This window comes from Babylonia areolata, chromosome 16 (assembly GCF_041734735.1).
Source record: "Babylonia areolata isolate BAREFJ2019XMU chromosome 16, ASM4173473v1, whole genome shotgun sequence".
NCBI classification, from domain to species: Eukaryota; Metazoa; Mollusca; class Gastropoda; order Neogastropoda; family Buccinidae; genus Babylonia; species Babylonia areolata.
This window is the reverse complement of record NC_134891.1, coordinates 24,650,816-24,670,815: the sequence shown is the minus strand read 5'-3', so window position 1 is coordinate 24,670,815 and position 20,000 is coordinate 24,650,816.

Genomic DNA, 20,000 nt, shown 5'->3' with positions numbered 1-20,000 from the left:
GTTTTTTTGTAATATTCAGGTACCTTCCTTAGTGGTTTGAAGATAAGTTTATGCGATTATGTTTTTGAATCGAAAACAACAACAACAAAATTTCGATTTTTTTAAAATTTTGTTTTTGTATTCTCATCTACGTTCCTCCACCTTTCGGGAATGGTTAGGGGAGGGGTGTAAACGAATTGTTGGCTATTGCTCTCTCCAGCAACAATATAATTACCCAACAACATGGGAATGCTTTTCTCGGTTACACAAGCACGCTTCTCTCTATCTCTTCCCCGCCCCCGCCCTCCTCCTCCTCCTCCTCCGTCTTCTTCTTCTTCTCCTTTCTTCTTCTTCTCCTTCTTTCTTCTTCTTTCTTCTTCTTTTTTCTTTCTTCTTCTTCCTTTCTTCTTCTTCTTTCTTTCTTCTTCTTTCTTCTGCTTCTTTCTTCTTCTTTTGCAAACAACATTTTAAAATACTTTACAGATGCAACAGAATCGACGGTATTCAGCCTTAGGCTGCTCATGTGCAATGTGTGGAAAGCGTTTTCAACTTGAAACGGAGAGGGGGGGGAGAAGGCGAAGAAGAAGGAGGAGGAGAAGGCGAAGAAAAATGAGGAGGAGAAGGCGAAGAAGAAGGATGAGGAGAAGGCGAAGGAGAAGGAGGAGAAGGCGAAGAAGAAGCAGGAGGAGAAGGCGAAGAAAAATGAGGAGGAGAAGGCGAAGAAGAAGGATGAGGAGAAGGCAAAGGAGAAGAAGGAGGAGGAGGGGAGAAGGCGAAGATGAGGAAGAAGAAGAAGGAGGGGAAGGAGAAGAAGGAGGAGGAGGAAGAATTCTTTCTTTCTTTTTTTTTTTTTTAAGAGAGAGGTAGACCCTGGGGAATGCTGATCTTACGAGCATCAAGGCGATGCTGCTTCATGGCTTTGTTGGGCTGGTCACGCCTGACACATGAAAGGTTCCAGGATGTCCAAGAAAGTCTTGTAATGGGAGCTGTTTTTCAGGATAAAGGAGAACGTGGAGGCCCCACGGAAGCGGTTCAAAGGCGACCAGCTAAAGCACCAAGCTCACACAACTGCCCAGCCATCGACCAGTGTGACTGAGACCGGTTTTCTCCTGGGGGGCTGGGACCGGCCATCCGGAGTGCTGTGACCAAGTTTCAAGTTTCAAGTTTTAATTACCTTTTCACTTCTAATTGGAGAATGAAGGACAACTGCATGAGTAATGGTTTCATAACCAGAACAAACATTTCCAAATTCTCTCAACAATATTACAAAAAGGTCGAGAAACATAAATGTCTTTTAACCCCCGCTCCCCTCCTTCATTCCCCTAAAAAAATATCTAGACAACATTTGCAAATTTAATGAACTTACTTATAGGTAGAATTGTATTTTTTGACTCGTTTGAGCATATTACAAACAACAACAACAACAAAAAACAAAAACAACCGATTTCGAATACATGTTTTTCAGGCACATAATATATTTTTTTTTGCAATTGATCATACTTGGGACGAAGACGAAGAGGAACGGAAGCGGCCTCGCATCCTCCTACAGATCCAGTCAGTCAACACCTTCTCTTTCTGTTCAAGAACCTTCACATCAAAGGTTAATCTACACAGTCATCAGAAACCATGACACCGTGGATGAATATCATCCTACGTATGCGAAGAAAAACCTTTTATCCTCAATGGAATAGGAATCTCGACGACCGGAACCGAAATCCTCAATCTGACATCCTCAGTGGAACCGGAAATGAACTATATTAACTCTCTCCATACGAACGGCGAAAGAGACGACGTTAACAGCGTTTCACCCCAATTACCATCATCAAAATATTGCAAGCTGAAGGCTCTTATACTGAAGACGTGAATGTTGACAAAGAATACCACAATTCTGACGACGGAAGCTAAAGGTTGGGTCATTCAGACACCCACTGGACATCCGAGGGGTCTTTGTAGAGGAGAAGAGAGGACTGGCTGTACTGAGTGAGTTAACGTCAATGACCAGTTAGTATCAGTTCGCGCTGACCTTCCATGTACATGAATTAATGGTTTATAAACCACTAATTGGGTGGTTTAATAAGTCATTCCCCTTACCCCTATCATTTGCATGCATGCACATCATGGGAGGTATTTATTTTACTGAACTGTTATTAGAAAACTGAACCCTCTCTTCTCAGCTTTTTCTCTGCACTGTACAGAAGACTGGGCTGTTAAAAAAAGATATCAGTCTTGTACCGAAACACATCAGAACTGGATGCTTCTTCACTCTTGTGGGGAAAATAGGCCTAGAATCGTTTTCATTACTACACAGTTTTCATTAACCTGTCAGACTTGTTATAATGTACCCACTATTTCTTTTTTCCCCCCTGAAAAAAAAATCACAGTCGAGAGGTAAAACCGAACAATACACAATACACAAACTTTATTGTCTATACTTTGGTACAGAGATTTTCTTTTTGGCAGCAGCACATGTCCAACATAAGAAAACAACAAACAAATAAAATGAATAAAAATAAAAAGATAAATTAAATGGCACCAAATGGAAATAGCTATATACAAATATACAGATTACTGAAAGTTACGTGCCTCTCCATTTCAGTCAGCCAAGCCGCATTGCACATCAACCCCCCCCCCCCCCGCCCCGCCCACACACACACACCACGCACACACACCACGCGCGCACACACGCACACATACACTCTCTCTCATCCCCTCTCTCTGTGTCTCTCTCTTCACAAGAAATGCAACTACAAAGATCATCGTTCAATGTGTATTCTTAAGAAATTGAAATATAGAAGAAGAAAACTGAATGAAACTTCGTGATGTCCTTATAAGCACAGCCTCCACATGTACGAAAGCATCCTCTGCTTTCTTCTTTTGTGCGTGAGTTTTCACAGTAGAGACTGAAATGGTTTATTTTCTACTGTTCTTCCCCGATTGTCCTTCTATATTAATCTATTCGAGGTTCTTTTGCAGGTTCGTTCTCTCTTTCTTTGTCTATGTCTCTCTCTGTGTCTCTCTGTCTGTCTGTCTCTTGTTTGGCAAACGCAAAGTACATGCACACGCACGCACTCGCACCCCCGATAAAAAACAAACAAACAAAACACAACCACACACACACACATGCGCGCACGCACGCACGCACTCACACACACACACACACACACACACACACACACACACACACACACATTCTCAACTTCTTTAGCTTAACAGCCTCATGACTGGAAGTTTCGCTTTCACAGTGACGTTTAGCTAAGTCTGGCTGGCCGTGTTCTCTGCGTTCAAGCCAACGGTTTTCGTGAAATAGTACAGCTGACAAGAAGCAGAGGCAACAATCCCTGTCTTCTGCTCAAGACTCTGATCATGTTTTATCCTCCAGTGTTCGCCTGGGAACTGTAGACGTCAGCACACACAGTTTATTGACTGGTTTCGAAAGACGGGAACACACTAGTAACGCGTAGACATTGAATTTTTGGTTTTAATTTCAAGACTGGGAAGGCTCAGGAAAGCAGGTTATGCATGATAGTGGTCGTAGCATCGGAGAACGTCCAATTGTTTTTTTATTTATTTTTTTTTTATCGAAGTCATGGTTGTGTGGTTAGAGGTTAAGATTAGTGTCAAGGTTAAGGTTTGGGTTATCGGTATGGGGTAGAATGAAAGATCAAGGGTTAGTTCAAGGGCTAAGGTAATTGGTAGTGAATTATGGATTAGAGTTAGGGGTTGGTTAGGGTTTGCCCCTGAAAAACAACAAAAACCACCCCCCCCCCTCTAAAAAACAACAACAAACAAACAAAAAAAACAAAACAAAAACAACAACAACAGGCTATAACATGGTAATGCTTGTACCAAAGAACATCAAGATACTGTTATTATATTGAAGTTCGATTCACGGTTAAAGGTTAGGGGTTAGGGTTTAAAGTGAGGGGTTAGGGGTTACAGCTGTGCTTGGTCCTTGGCACAGGCTGTGACATGGTAATGTTGGCGCCGAAGAACGCCCAAACGTTATTGCATCTAGGGTCAGTTTGAGAGTCAGGAGGTAAGAGGATTGAGATTAGGGGTTTGGGTTAGAGTTAGCGGTAATGGTTATGGTTAGGGGTTTGGGTTAGAGTTAGCGGTAAGGGTTATGGTTAGGGGTTTGGGTTAGAGTTAGCGGTAAGGGTTATGGTTAGGGGTTTGGGTTAGAGTTAGCGGTAAGGGTTATGGTTAGGGGTTTGGGTTAGAGTTAGCGTTAAGGATTATGGTTAGGGGTTTGGGTTAGAGTTAGCGGTAAGGGTTATGGTTAGGGGTTTGGGTTAGAGTCAGCGGTAAGGGTTATGGTTAGGGGTTTGGGTTAGAGTTAGCGGTTGGGGTTTTGCTTATGGTTAGGGGTTTGTGTTAGAGTCAGCGGTAAGGGTTAAGGTTATGGTTAGGGGTTTGGGTTAGAGTTAGCGGTTAGGGTGATGGTTAGGGCTTTGGGTTAGAGTTAGCGGTTATGGTTAGGGGTTTGGGTTAGAGTTAGCGGTTGGAGTTTTGCTTATGGTTAGGGGTTTGTGTTAGAGTTAGCGGTAAGGGTTAAGGTGATGGTTAGGGGTTTGGGTTAGAGTTAGCGGTAAGGTGATGGTTAGGGGTTTGGGTTAGAGTTAGCGGTTATGGTTATGGTTAGGGGTTTGGGTTAGAGTTAGAGTTAGCGGTTGGGGTTTTGCTTATGGTTAGGGGTTTGTGTTAGAGTTAGCGGTAAGGGTTAAGGTGATGGTTAGGGGTTTGTGTTAGAGTTAGCGGTAAGGTTATGGTTAGGGGTTTAGGTTAGAGTTAGCGGTAAGAGTTAAGGTTATTGTTAAGGGCTTGGGTTAGAGTTAGCGGTAAGGGTTAAGGTTATGGTTAGGGGTTCTCTGAAACAACAAGATAGGAAGAGGGGGGAATGGGGCATGATGTATGCGGTGGTCAAATGGTTAAGCGCTGGATTCTCTTCCGCGTTTCCTGAGTTCGATCCCCGGCGCACTCGGTGGGTTAAGGGCGGATAATTTTCCCATTTATGTGAAGACATGCTTGTGACTGAACCCCCTTCGTAAATATACGCATGCGTATGGTCAGATACGTACAGTAAGATCGTGTAATCCATGTCTGAGGTCGGTGGGTTATGGAAACGAGAACATACTCAGTATGCACATCCATGAAAACGGAGTATGGCTGCCCACATCGAGGAGTAATAATCAAACGGTCATACAAGTGAAAAGTTACGTGTGTGTGTGCGTGTGTGTGTGTGTGTGTGTGTGTGTGTGTGTGTGTGTGTGTGTTTGCTTGTGTGAGTGTTTGCTTGTGTTTGTGTGCGTGTGTGTGACTGAAACCTGACTGAATGACACAGGAAACGAATGATGAGCGTCCAAATGCGGCTGTCAGTCGGCTATAGCAACCAGATAGGCAGCCTGTTGTGCAACTGACTTCATGTTTGTAAAGCTCTTAGAGCTTGGTGTCTGACCCCCCCCCCCCCCCCTCTCCCCCCCCCACGGGGATAGGCGCTATAAGTATCCAAAATTATTATCATCATCATCATCATTACCGACACCATCATCATTATCATCATTTTCTGTTCATACCATCCCGTAACTATTCCTCCGCACTCTTACGCCCCCTCCCCCACCACCCCTGCTACACACACACACACACACACACACACACACACACATATTCCATTCCCTCCCCCTTGCTACATTACCCACCACCCCGACGGCCCCTCACTAACACCCCCCCCCCCACACACACACACACACACACCGCCCACCGTCCCTCCCTCCGCCTTGTCCATTATCCCCGCTCCGCGTTTTCTCCAATTTCTCGTCACCTTCGCTTTTCCTGTCTCTTCTGTTCAGAGGGGATCAGAATATGCTGGCTGACTTGCCTTGAGGGGGGAGTGGGATGTCCTCTGTCCAGGCACAGTCACCCCTCCCCCCCCCCCCCCCCCGCCGGAACCCCTCCCCTCCTTCCTCTCCCCCCTGCAGTTCCTGTGAACGGTGGTCACTACCACCTGATGATGACAAACATTCCATTCCGCCGTGCATTATTGTCAAGATGAATGGTTCTTGCATTGTGCTGCGCTGTGTGTGTGTGTGTGTGTGTGTGTGTGTGTGTACTCAAGGCTCGGACAGTCTCTTGGATATTTATAAACTTATTGATGCTCCTCGTGATTCCTGTCTGTCTGTCTGACTCTCTCTCTCTCTTGCTCTCTCTCTCTCGCCTTCTGTCTGTCTCTCTTCTTCTCTATCTGTTTCTCTCTGTCTCTCTCTGTCTGTATGTCTGTCTCTCTGTCTCTGTCTGTCTCTCTATCTTTCTCTATCTCTCTGTGTCTGTCTTTCTGTCTCTGTCTGTCTGTCTGTTTCTCTATCTTTCTCTATCTGTCTGTGTCTGTCTCTCTGTTTCTTTCTCCTTCTGTTCGTCTGTCACAGACACTGTCGGGAATGGCCAGAGGGCAAAACTGATGCGGAAGTGAAGCTACTCATAGAAGAAAACAGTAAAGAAGTGGTCATCATCATTTACACAGATGGTTCAGTCTTCAAAGACCAATCCGGTTGGGGATCTACTGCGAAACAAAATGGAAAAACAATTAGGGTAGAGAATGCTGCCTACAAAGTCACAACCTCCAGCCTAACGATGGAAGTTGAAGCTGTGACACATGCTCTCCAGTGGCTATCATCTCTCCATAATATGTCTGGAAACCACCATGCCATGATTCTAACGGACACAATGAACCTCATACAGAAACTTGAAAGTGGAATGGGAAGCCCAGAGGGGTATGAGGCAATGCGCAACTTTCAGATTCAAAAACTTACATGGTCATACTAGTAGCCCGGGACATGCAAGTGTTAAGGGAAAGGAGCGAGCTGACACACTTGCTGGTAACGCAACAACGAGCGGTCTACATCTAGGAAAATCGGAAATCCTCAGAAAAGTCAAAGAATACCAAAAAGAGCAGGCACAAGACCATCACGCCATCAAAGAAATAGAGAGAGGGAGCGGCTGTAAGTCTAGCATGAAAGCTAGAGCACGATGCTTTGCAAATCAAACGAATATTGGCATCATTTCTAAACCAACGTTGTGCAAATTTCTTCAAAACGGAACAGAATCTCTGGGCTTTTCCAAATATAATAGACTGAGCAACACGCTACACGCCACGTTCCTGACATCAGAGATCTTTTCCCACCACTCTTGCGGCCAATCCGTGGCAGCCTATGTTTGTGTGTGTGTGCGTCTGTGTGTGCGTGTATGCGTGCGCGAGTGTGTAAGTGTACAAATGTGTCAGGAGAGCTCTGTGCACGTGTGTGTGTGTGTGTGTGTGTGTGTGTGTGTGCGTGTGTGTCTGTGTGTGTGTAGGCTGTACGTTTTATGTTTATTTGCTTATTTGTTTGTTTATCATCATTATTGTCTTTTTATTTTATTTCTGTGTTATTTTATTATTATTATTATTATTATTATCTTTTCTTTTTTTAATTTATGTATACATTTTTTTTTTTGAGACATTCATTTACTTCTTCTTTTTTTGTCTTGTCTTCTTTTTTTTCCACAAGGCCTGATTAAGCGCGTTGGGTTATGCTGCTGGTCAGGCATCTGCTAGGCAGATGTGGTGTAGCGCATATGGATTTGTCCGAACGCAGTGACGCCTCCTTGAGCAACTGATACTGATACTGATGTCACAGACTGCCGTGTAGATATGTGTCTGCCTCTGTTAGAATTATACAAGCAAAATCGAAACGTGAACAGCAAAAAAAAACAAAAACAACAACAACAAACAAAACAACAACGACAGCAACAAAACCCCCCACTGAAACTAGTGATAAGAACAGAGAATCAACGATGACAATGTAATCGTTCCCACGTGTACGTGCTTCCTACCCTTTCTGATGGAGAGATAGATAGATAGATAGAGAGAGAGAGAGAGAGAGAGAGAGAGAGAGTGTGTGTGTGTGTTTGTGTGTGTGTGAGAGCGCGCGGGTTTCATGGACGCTACAGTGTGTGCCGGGAAGACCATCTGAGGTCCTCGGAAGGACGCTTCCGTATCCTGTTGTCGTCCGGTCTTTGAGGGTCTTGTACTTTTGTTCTTTTCTGGTCTTCTCGTTCCCGTAACCATCGTCTCTGTCTGTCTGTCTGTTTGTCTGCCTGTCTGTCTGTGTGTCTTCCTCTTTCTTCCTCTCTCTCTCTCTCGTCCTCTCTGTCTCTGTCTCTTTCTTCCCCTCTGTCTCTCTGTCTGTCCGTCTGTCTGTCTGTCTATATCTCTTTGACTCTCTCTCTCTCTCTTCCTCCCACGCCCCCCTTCCCCCTTCTCTTTCTCTCTCTCCTTCCCACGCTCCCCCCTCCCCCTTCCCCCTCTCTCTCCCTCCCACGCCCCCCCTCCCCCTTCCCCCTCTCTCTCCTTCCCACGCTCCCCCCTCCCCCTTCCCCCGCTCTCTCCTTCCCACGCTCCCCCCTCCCCCTTCCCCCTCTCTCTCCTTCCCATGCTCCCCCTCCCCCTTCCCTCTCTCCCTCCCACGCCCCCATCCCCCTTCTCTCTCTCTCCCTCCCACGCCCCCATCCCCCTTCTCTCTCTCTCCTTTCCACGCTCCCCCCTCCCCAATCTCTCTCTCTCCCTCCCACGCCCCCATCCCCCTTCTCTCTCTCTCCCTCCCACGCTCCCCCTTCTCTCTCTCTCCATCCCACGCTCCCCCTTCTCTCTCTCTCCCTCCCACGCCCCCATCCCCCTTCTCTCTCTCCCTCCCACGCCCCCATCCCCCTTCCCTCTCTCTCCCTCTCACGCTCCCCCTCCCCCTTCTCTCTCTCTCCCTCCCACGCTCCCCCTTCTCTCTCTCTCCCTCCCACGCCCCCATCCCCCTTCTCTCTCTCTCCCTCCCACGCTCCCCCTTCTCTCTCTCTCCCTCCCACGCCCCCATCCCCCTTCTCTCTCTCCCTCCCACGCCCCCTTCCCCCTCTCTCTCCCTCCCACGCCCCCATCCCCCTTCCCTCTCTCCCTCCCCCGCTCCCCCTTCCCCCTCTCTCTCCCTCCCACGCCCCCATCCCCCTTCTCTCTCTCCCACTCACGCCCCCCTCCCCAATCTCTCTCTCCCTCCCACGCCCCCCTCCCCAATCTCTCTCTCCCTCCCACGCCCCCATCCCCCTTCTCTCTCTCTCCCTCACACGCTCCCCATCCCCTTCTCTCTCTCTCTCCCCTCTCTCTCTCTCCCCCTCTCTTCCTCTCACGCTCCCCCTCCCCTTCTCTCTCTCTTTCTCCCCCCTCTCTCTCTTTCCCCCCCTCTCTCTCACGCTCCCCCTCCGCCCCCTTCTCTCTCTCTCTCTCTTCCTCTCCCTCCCACGCTCGCACCCTTCCCCCTTCTCTCTCTCTCCCCCTTCTCTCTCTCCCTCTCTCTCTCGCTTTCGCTATCCAAGTGTGTGCGTGTGTTTCATGATTTTTTTCTCTTTCTTTTCTTTTCTTCTTCTTCTTTTTTGTGGAATGGCTGTGAATGGTGAAATAATGGTGTGTTTTGATTGTGTTTTGATTTTTTCTTTTTTTTCTGCTCATTTTCGCTTTTTTTTAGCTTTATTCCCTCTTTAGGGCGAGGGCTGGATGTAAAAAAAGCATGTTACTTGCTTATCTGTTACCCTCGATAATAAAGATTTTGTCTTGTCTTGTCTTGTCTTGTCCTCTCTCTCTCTCTCTCTCTCTCTCTCTCTCTCTTTCACTCAGTGTTCAGATTTCAGTTTCTCCTTCTGTTCTTCTATCACAGGCTGCTGTCTCTGTCTCTGTGTCACTCTCTGTGTGTGTCTGTATGTCTCTCCCACTCTCCTGTGTCTGTCTTTCACTCTCTCCGTGTGTCTCCGTCTGTCTGTGTGTCCATCTGTCCACCCGTCCGTCTGTACACTACACACGCGTCTGCTTGTCTGTATACATGTCTCTCTGTCTTTGTGACTCGCTGTCTGTCTGTCTGTCCGTCCGTTCCTGTCTCGTATTCTCTCCTGTCTTTTGTCTTTTTTTTTCTCGCTGTACTTTACTTAATATTTCTTCTTCTTCTCCTTCTTCTTCTGTTTCTTCTGACGCATTCCCTTCCACACACCCACACCTCCTTCTGTGCCCTTACACTCTCCTCAGCCTCCACCCGACCCCCTATCTCGCTCTCTCCTCCCCCACCCCCACCCCCATCCCCATCACCACTCTTCCGACAAAAGCAGCCAGCCAGCTCTGCCTTCTCTGTTTCTGACAATAAGTTTGTGACCAGGGCTGTGCAACGTCAGATGGAACCCAGTGCTGCTAACTCTGGTTTATCTTCAACTCATTTTCCTGTATGTATGTATGTATGTATGTATGTATGTATGTATGTATACATTGTATATCTGTATGATAGTCGTGTCCGACTAGAACCATCAGAACAGCAGAGGAGGCAACTGCTGTTCCGACTATTTGGGCTAGAATTTTATTATAGTGGAGAGTGTCTTGCCCAAGTACATCCCCACTCTCTCGGCCAAGAGGGTTTTAGGACAGTCGGCGTTGGGATGGTTCCCAAAGGCCAACTAGCCCACAAGGCTGCAGCACTAAGAGCCAGTGCAATTTTGCCTCCTAGTTTGAGAGTCATAGTCCTTCACAAAAGACTAAGCTGTAAATGGTTTCCCATTGACTGGAGAAACCATTGATAATACAGCTCTCACTTTGCTGTTGGCCCAATTGTAAACTTATGTCAATCTGTGATATAAGCCGAGTGTTGGGCCTGATGTATGTGTACATTGTATATATGTATGATACTCAGTCGTGTCCGACTATAACCATCAAAACAGCAGTGGAAGCAGCTGCTGTCCCGACTATCTGGGGCTAGAATATGACCACAGCGGAAAGCGCCTTGTCCAATGTACATCGCCGTTCTTTCGGCGAAGAGGGCTTTAATGACATTCGGCGTTGAGGATGGTCCCTAAAGGGCAACTAGCCCCCCCCCCCCCCCGACCCCCCTCGCCCCCTGCCCCCTGCCCCCGATCCTCCCTGAGGCTGCAGCACGTAGGGTCAGTGGAATCTTACCTTCTAGTTTGAAAGTCATAGCCCTTCACAAAAGGATCAGCTGGGAATGAACTACCGTTGCATTAGAGAGCGCATAGGTCATACAGTTTCAGTATCAGTTTCACGAGCTCAAGGAGGCGTCACTGCGTTCGGACAAATTCATATGCGCTACACCACATCTGCCAAGCAGATGCCTGACCAGCAGCGTAACCCAACGCGCTTAGTCAGGCCTTGAGAGAAAAAAAAGGATAAATACATAAAAAAAGAACTACTGCTACTAATAATAATATGTATAAGGCGCAAAAACTTAATGAAGTCAACTATAAGCGTAAAAAAAGTAATAAAAATAATAATACTAATAATACTACTAATAATAAGTCATCGGTCATACATCTCTCATTTTGATGTTGACCCAACTGTAAGCTTACGACAATGTCTGATATAATGATATTAATGATAATGACAATAATAGACAGTACTCATTTGGCGTAAACTGCCCGTGTAATGGGCTCTGAGCACCGAACATGAACAACAACAACAACACAAAAAACACATACAATAGCACATAATAATATACCTCTGCACATGGAAAAACAACACATATATGTGTATCTATAACAATCTCTCTCTCTCTCTCTCTCTCTCTCTCTCTCTCTCTCACACACACACACACACACACACACACTCACACCAAAAATAAACAACAAAAAAACCCACATACAATAGCACGTAATAACATACCTCTGCGCATGGAAAAAACAACACATATATGTGTATCAATAACAATCTCTCTCTCTCTCTCTCTCTCTCTCTCTCTGTCGCTCTCTCACACACACACACACACACACACTCACACCAAAAATAAACAACAACAACAACAACAAAAACACATACAATAGCACATAATAACATACCTCTGCGCATGGAAAAAACAACACATATATGTGTATCTATAACAATCTCACACACACACACTCACACACACACACACCAAAAATAAACAACAAAAAACCCCACATACAATAGCACATAACATACCTCTGCACATGGACAAAACAACACATATATGTGTATCTATAACAATCTCACACACACACACACACACACACACACACACACACACACACACCAAAATTGATTAATTGTGTGTTTTTCATTCGTTCATTCATTTACCATTGCACTTGTGTCTTATAAACCTTACGGTTTCATGACAATAAAATATATTCTATTCTATTCTATTCTATTCACACCAAAAATAAACAACAAAAAAATCAACGACATACAATAGCACATAATAGCATACCTCTGCACAAGGAAAAACAACAACACATATAATGTGTATCTTTAACAATCACACACACACACACCAAAAATACCATGCACACGCACACACACACACACACACACACACACACACACACACACACACACTACAAGATGACTTCAATAGAGGGCAAAGTGGGGTGGGTAGGAGGAAGAATGCAGACAATTAGCAATGCTTCATCACACCCAAAAGGCCTGTTGTGAATGGATGGGTTTTCAAGTTTGTTTTGAAAGACAGTGTGGGTAAATGACGGAGATCCTGGAACAGAATTCCAGACAGAAGGTGCTTGATACTGAAAGGCCCTTTGGCCAAATGTCTTTGAAGAGGTTTTGGGGGGACAAGCAGGAGCTTTTCAGCAGAAGACCTGAAAGGACGTGAAGGGGTGTAAATATAAAGGACAGTGGATAATTAAGAAGGGAGAGATCCTTCAAAATAGCTACAAGCCAGTATGGCAATTTTGTATTGAATTCTGTACTGGATGGGTAACCAGTGAAGTTGACGTAAAAGTGGGGTAACGTGATCCTTTTTTTTGGGGGGGGGGGGGGGGGGGGGGGGGGGGGGTGTCTCTGAAAATGAATCTTGCAGCATTGTTCAAAATCATCTGAAGGCGTGACAGCAAACCAAAAGACAGGCCAGCAAATAGTGAATTGCAGTAAGTAGTTAACGTGACTTAGGATCAAGAAACAAACAAGCTGAGTGGTTGCTTCAATAGTTAGGTTCGGTCGAATGGTACGGATTTTCCTCACTTGGAAGTTAACAGTTTTACATCAGTTACTAACATGCTCTGCGTGGACAGAGCTGAATCAAAAATGCGACAAGGTTTGAAAGTTGATATCAGCATTGCAGACAGTCAAGGTATGGTATGATATAAGCTGAGCGAGTTTCCATGCTCACAGACCAATAAATCAACGCTGTTTCCACGCTCAGCAAACAACTTTGTTTCCATGTTCACAGTTCAACTCTGGTTCTACTCACAGAACAACTCTGTTTCCACGCTCACAGAACAACTTTGTGTTCATGCTCACAGAACAGTTGTTTCCATGCTCACAGAACAGCTCTGATTCAAACCTCACAGAACAACTTTTCATTCCAAGAACACAGACGAACTATGCTTTTAAGTTCACAGAACGGTTTTGATTTCCATGCTCACAGAACAACTTTGTGTCCACGCTCACAGAACAACTCTGTTTCCACGCTCACAGAACAACTTTGTTTCCACGCTCACAGAACAACTCTGTGTCCACGCTCACAGAACAACTGTGTTCATGCTCACAGAACAACTTTGTTTCCATGCTCACAGAACAGTTGTTTCCATGCTCACAGAACAGCTGTTTCAGACCTCACAGAACAACTTTTAACTCCAAGAACACAGAAGAACTCTGCTTCTAAGCTCACAGAACGGTTTTGATTTCATGCTCACAGAGCAACTTTTGTTTCCAAGCTCATAGATAGAACAAGTTTTGTTTCCACGCTCACAGAACAACTTTGTGTTCCTGCTCACATAACAACTTTGTTTCCACGCTCACAGAACAACCTTGTTTCCACGCTCACAGAACAACAACGTTTGTTTCCAAGCTTACAGAACAACAACGTTTGTTTCCACGCTCACAGAACAACTTTGTGTTCATGCTCACATAACAACTTTGTTTCCACGCTCACAGAACAACTTTGCTTCCACGCTCACAGAACAACCTTGTTTCCACGCTCACAGAACAACAACGTTTGTTTCCAAGCTCACAGAACAACTTTTGTTTCCAAGCTCATAGAACAAGTTTTGTTTTCAAGCTCACAGAAGATCTTTTGTTTCCAAGCTCAAAGAACAAAACACCTTTTGTTTCCAAGCTCACAGAACAACCTTTGTTTCCAAGCTCACAGAACAACTTCCGTTTTCAAGCTCACAGAACAACTATTGTTTCCAAGCTCACAGAACGTTTGTTTCCAAGCTCACAGAACAACTTCCGTTTTCCAGCTCAGAACAACTATTGTTTCCAAGGTCACAGAACAACTTTTGTTTCCAGGCTCACAGAACAACGTTTGTTTCCAAGCTCACAGAACAACTTTGTTTCCACGCTCACAGAACAACCTTGTTTCCACGCTCACAGAACAACTTGGTGTTCATGCTCACAGAACAACTTTGTTTCCACGCTCACAAAACAACTTTGTTTCCACGCTCACAGAACAACCTTGTTTCCACGCTCACAGAACAACTTTGTTTCCACACTCACAGAACAACTCTGTTTCCACGCTCACAGAACAACTTGTGTTCATGCTCACAGAACAGTTGTTTCCATGCTCACAGAACAGCTCTGTTTCAAACCTCACAGAACAACTTTTAATTCCAAGAACACAGAAGAACTCTGCTTCTAAGCTCACAGAACGGTTTTGATTTCCACGCTCACAGAACAACCTTGTTTCCACGCTCACAGAACAACAACTTTTGTTTCCAAGCTCACAGAACAACTTTTGTTTCCACACTCACAGAACAACTTTGTGTTCATGCTCACATAACAACTTTGTTTCCACGCTCACAGAACAACCTTGTTTCCACGCTCACAGAACAACTTTGTGTCCACGCTCACAGAACAACTCTGTGTCCACGCTCACAGAACAACTCTGTTTCCACGCTCACAAAACAACTTTGTGTCCACGCTCACAGAACAACTCTGTTTCCACGCTCACAGAACAACTCTGTTTCCACGCTCACAGAACAACTTTGTGTTCATGCTCACAGAACAACTCTGTTTCCATGCTCACAGAAGAACTTTGTGTCCACGCTCACAGAACAACTTTGTGTTCATGCTCACAGAACAACTTTGTTTCCATTCTCACAGAACAACTTTGTGTCCACGCTGACAGAACAACTTTGTGTTCATGCTCACAGAACAACTTTGTTTCCAAGCTCACAGAACAACTTCTGTTTCCAAGCTCACAGAACAACTTCTGTTTCCAAGCTCACAGAACAACTATTGTTTCCAAGCTCACAGAACTTTTATATATATCCAAGCTCACAGAACAACTTGTTTTCCAAGAACAACTATTGTTTTCCAAGCTCACAGAATAACTATTGTTTTCCAAGCTCACAGAACAACTTTTGTTTTCAAGCTCACAGAACAACTATTGTTTCCAAGCTCACAGAACTTTTGTTTATGTATCCAAGCTCACAGAACAACTTTTGTTTTCCAAGCTCACAGAACAACGTTTGTTTTCCAAGCTCACAGAACAACTATTGTTTTCCAAGCTCACAGAACAACCTTTGTTTCCAAGCTCACAGAACAGCTTCTGTTTTCAAGCTCACAGAACAACTGTGTTCATGCTCACAGAACAGTTGTTTCCATGCTCACAGAACAGCTCTGTTTCAGACCTCACAGAACAACTTTTAATTCCAAGGACACAGGAGAACTCTGCTTCTAAGCTCACAGAACGGTTTTGATTTCCATGCTCACAGAGCAACTTTTGTTTCCAAGCTCATAGATAGAACAAGTTTTGTTTTCAAGCTTACAGGACAACAACGTTTGTTTCCACGCTCACAGAACAACTTTGTGTTCCTGCTCACATAACAACTTTGTTTCCACGCTCACAGAACAACCTTGTTTCCACGCTCACAGAACAACAACGTTTGTTTCCAAGCTTATAGAACAACAACGTTTGTTTCCACGCTCACAGAACAACTTTGTGTTCATGCTCACATAACAACTTTGTTTCCACGCTCACAGAACAACTTTGCTTCCACGCTCACAGAACAACCTTGTTTCCACGCTCACAGAACAACAACGTTTGTTTCCAAGCTCACAGAACAACTTTTGTTTCCAAGCTCATAGAACAAGTTTTGTTTTCAAGCTCACAGAAGATCTTTTGTTTCCAAGCTCACAGAACAAAACACCTTTTGTTTCCAAGCTCACAGAACTTTTGTTTCCAAGCTCACAGAACAACTTCCGTTTTCAAGCTCACAGAACAACTATTGTTTCCAAGCTCACAGAACAACTATTGTTTCCAAGCTCACAGAACAACTATTGTTTCCAAGCTCACAGAACGTTTGTTTCCAAGCTCACAGAACAACTTCCGTTTTCAAGCTCACAGAACAACTATTGTTTCCAAGGTCACAGAACAACTTTTGTTTCCAGGCTCACAGAACAACGTTTGTTTCCAAGCTCACAGAACAACTTTGTTTCCACGCTCACAGAACAACCTTGTTTCCACGCTCACAGAACAACTTGGTGTTCATGCTCACAGAACAACTTTGTTTCCACGCTCACAAAACAACTTTGTTTCCACGCTCACAGAACAACCTTGTTTCCACGCTCACAGAACAACTTTGTTTCCACACTCACAGAACAACTCTGTTTCCACGCTCACAGAACAACTTGTGTTCATGCTCACAGAACAGCTCTGTTTCAAACCTCACAGAACAACTTTTAATTCCAAGAACACAGAAGAACTCTGCTTCTAAGCTCACAGAACGGTTTTGATTTCCACGCTCACAGAGCAACTTTTGTTTCCAAGCTCATAGATAGAACAAGTTTTGTTTTCAAGCTTACAGAACAACAACGTTTGTTTCCACGCTCACAGAACAACTTTGTGTTCCTGCTCACATAACAACTTTGTTTCCACGCTCACAGAACAACGTTTGTTTCCAGGCTCACAGAACAACGTTTGTTTCCACGCTCACAGAACAACTTTGTGTTCCTGCTCACATAACAACTTTGTTTCCACGCTCACAGAACAACGTTTGTTTCCACGCTCACAGAACAACTTTGTGTTCCTGCTCACATAACAACTTTGTTTCCACGCTCACAGAACAACCTTGTTTCCACGCTCACAGAACAACAACGTGTGTTTCCAAGCTTACAGAACAACAACGTTTGTTTCCACGCTCACAGAACAACTTTGTGTTCATGCTCACATAACAACTTTGTTTCCACGCTCACAGAACAACCTTGTTTCCACGCTCACAGAACAACAACGTGTGTTTCCAAGCTTACAGAACAACAACGTTTGTTTCCACGCTCACAGAACAACTTTGTGTTCATGCTCACATAACAACTTTGTTTCCACGCTCACAGAACAACTTTGCTTCCACGCTCACAGAACAACCTTGTTTCCACGCTCACAGAACAACAACGTTTGTTTCCAAGCTCACAGAACAACTTTTGTTTCCAAGCTCATAGAACAAGTTTTGTTTTCAAGCTCACAGAAGATCTTTTGTTTCCAAGCTCAAAGAACAAAACACCTTTTGTTTCCAAGCTCACAGAACTTTTGTTTTCAAGCTCACAGAACAAGTATTGTTTCCAAGCTCACAGAACAACTATTGTTTCCAAGCTCACAGAACAACTTCCGTTTTCAAGCTCACAGAACAAGTATTGTTTCCAAACTCACAGAACGTTTGTTTCCAAGCTCACAGAACAACTTCCGTTTTCAAGCTCACAGAACAACTATTGTTTCCAAGGTCACAGAACAACTTTTGTTTCCAGGCTCACAGAACAACGTTTGTTTCCATTCTCACAGAACAACTTTGTTTCCACGCTCACAGAACAACCTTGTTTCCACGCTCACAGAACAACTTGGTGTTCATGCTCACAGAACAACTTTGTTTCCACGCTCACAAAACAACTTTGTTTCCACGCTCACAGAACAACCTTGTTTCCACGCTCACAGTACAACTTTGTTTCCACGCTCACAGAACAACTTTGTTTCCACGCTCACAGAACAACTTGTGTTCATGCTCACAGAACAGTTGTTTCCATGCTCACAGAACAGCTCTGTGTTTCAAACCTCACAGAACAACTTTTCATTCCAAGAACACAGACGAACTCTGCTTCTAAGCTCACAGAACGGTTTTGATTTCCATGCTCACAGAGCAACTTTTGTTTCCAAGCTCACAGAACAACTTTTGTTTTCAAGCTCACAGATCAACTATTGTTTCCAAGCTCACAGAACAACTTTGTGTTCCTGCTCACATAACAACTTTGTTTCCACGCTCACAGAACAACCTTGTTTCCACGCTCACAGAACAACAACGTGTGTTTCCAAGCTTACAGAACAACAACGTTTGTTTCCACGCTCACAGAACAACTTTGTGTTCCTGCTCACATAACAACTTTGTTTCCACGCTCACAGAACAACCTTGTTTCCACGCTCACAGAACAACTTTTGTTTCCAAGCTCACAGAACAACTTTTGTTTCCAAGCTCACAGAACTTTTATATATATCCAAGCTCACAGAACAACTATTGTTTTCCAAGAACAACTATTGTTTTCCAAGCTCACAGAATAACTATTGTTTTCCAAGCTCACAGAACAACTTCTGTTTTCAAGCTCACAGAACAACTATTGTTTCCAAGCTCACAGAACGTTTGTTTATGTATCCAAGCTCACAGAACAACTTTTGTTTTCCAAGCTCACAGAACAACGTTTGTTTTCCAAGCTCACAGAACAACTATTGTTTTCCAAGCTCACAGAACAACCTTTGTTTCCAAGCTCACAGAACAGCTTCTGTTTTCAAGCTCACAGAACAACCTTTGTTTCCAAGCTCACAGAACAACTATTGTTTCCAAGCTCACAGAACAGCCTTTGTTTCCAAGCTCACAGAACAACCTTTGTTTCCAAGCTCACAGAACAGCTTCTGTTTCCAAGCTCACAGAACTTTTGTTTCCAAGCTCACAGAACTTTTGTTTCCAAGCTCACAGAACAACTTCTGTTTTCAAGCTCACAGAACAACTATTGTTTCCAAGCTCACAGAACGTTTATGTATCCAAGCTCACAGAACAACTTTTGTTTCCAAGCTCACAGAACTGTTGTATATGTATCCAAGCTCACAGGACAACTATTGTTTTCCAAGCTCACAAAACAACTTTTGTTTCCAAGCTCACAGAACAACTATTGTTTCCAAGCTCGCAGAACAACTTTTGTTTTCAAGCTCACAGAACAACTGTTTGACAGAAGTTCGTTAAGTCTCACGAATCTCTCCATGGACTGGACATCAACAAGCAATGGGGGTCTTTCGTGATTCTCTGTCATTGGGGTCAGGGTGAGGAGGGGAGGGGAAGGGAGGGAGGGAGGGCAACAGGCAGAGAGGGAGGATGAGGGGCGGCGGAAATAGGGAAGGGGTTCTCGTGTGTGTGTGTGTGTGTGTGTGTGTGTGTGTGCGCGCGCGCCTCAGTGCCTGTGTGTGTGTGTGTGTGTGTGTGCTCTGAGACTTGTTTCTTCCTCTCCCCCTCACTCTTTCCACCTTCCCCCACCTTCCCCTGTTCTCCTGTCCCTCAATATGACGGCGACAGAGCGACAGTGGCAGTTAACTGCGCACGTGTGACACGTGTGATGCGTGGTGTGTTTGTCTGCACAGTTCATTGCTGTTAAACGTTGTAATTTAAAAAAAAAATGCATGCAGTTGATTCTTAGACCCAAAACCTTACAGTATAGCATTACATACACACGTACTCTAGAAAAAGAACACAGAAATCAGGAAACAAAACAAAAGGAAAAAAAAAGGGGGGGGGGAAGACAAGAAAAAAAAGAGAATAAAATAAAATAGAATAAAAAGAGATCTATCATTTTAATTTGTTTTCCTTTCTTTGCTTATTTTGTCCCCACCCCCCTTTATTGCAATTTGAACGTTTGCTCGAAGTCATGGGCTGAAGAAAAAAATGCTGTTTCCTGTGGCTACATAATTTCTGAAGAACAAAAATGGTGCTCCCTGTGGTTACATAATTTCTGAAGAACA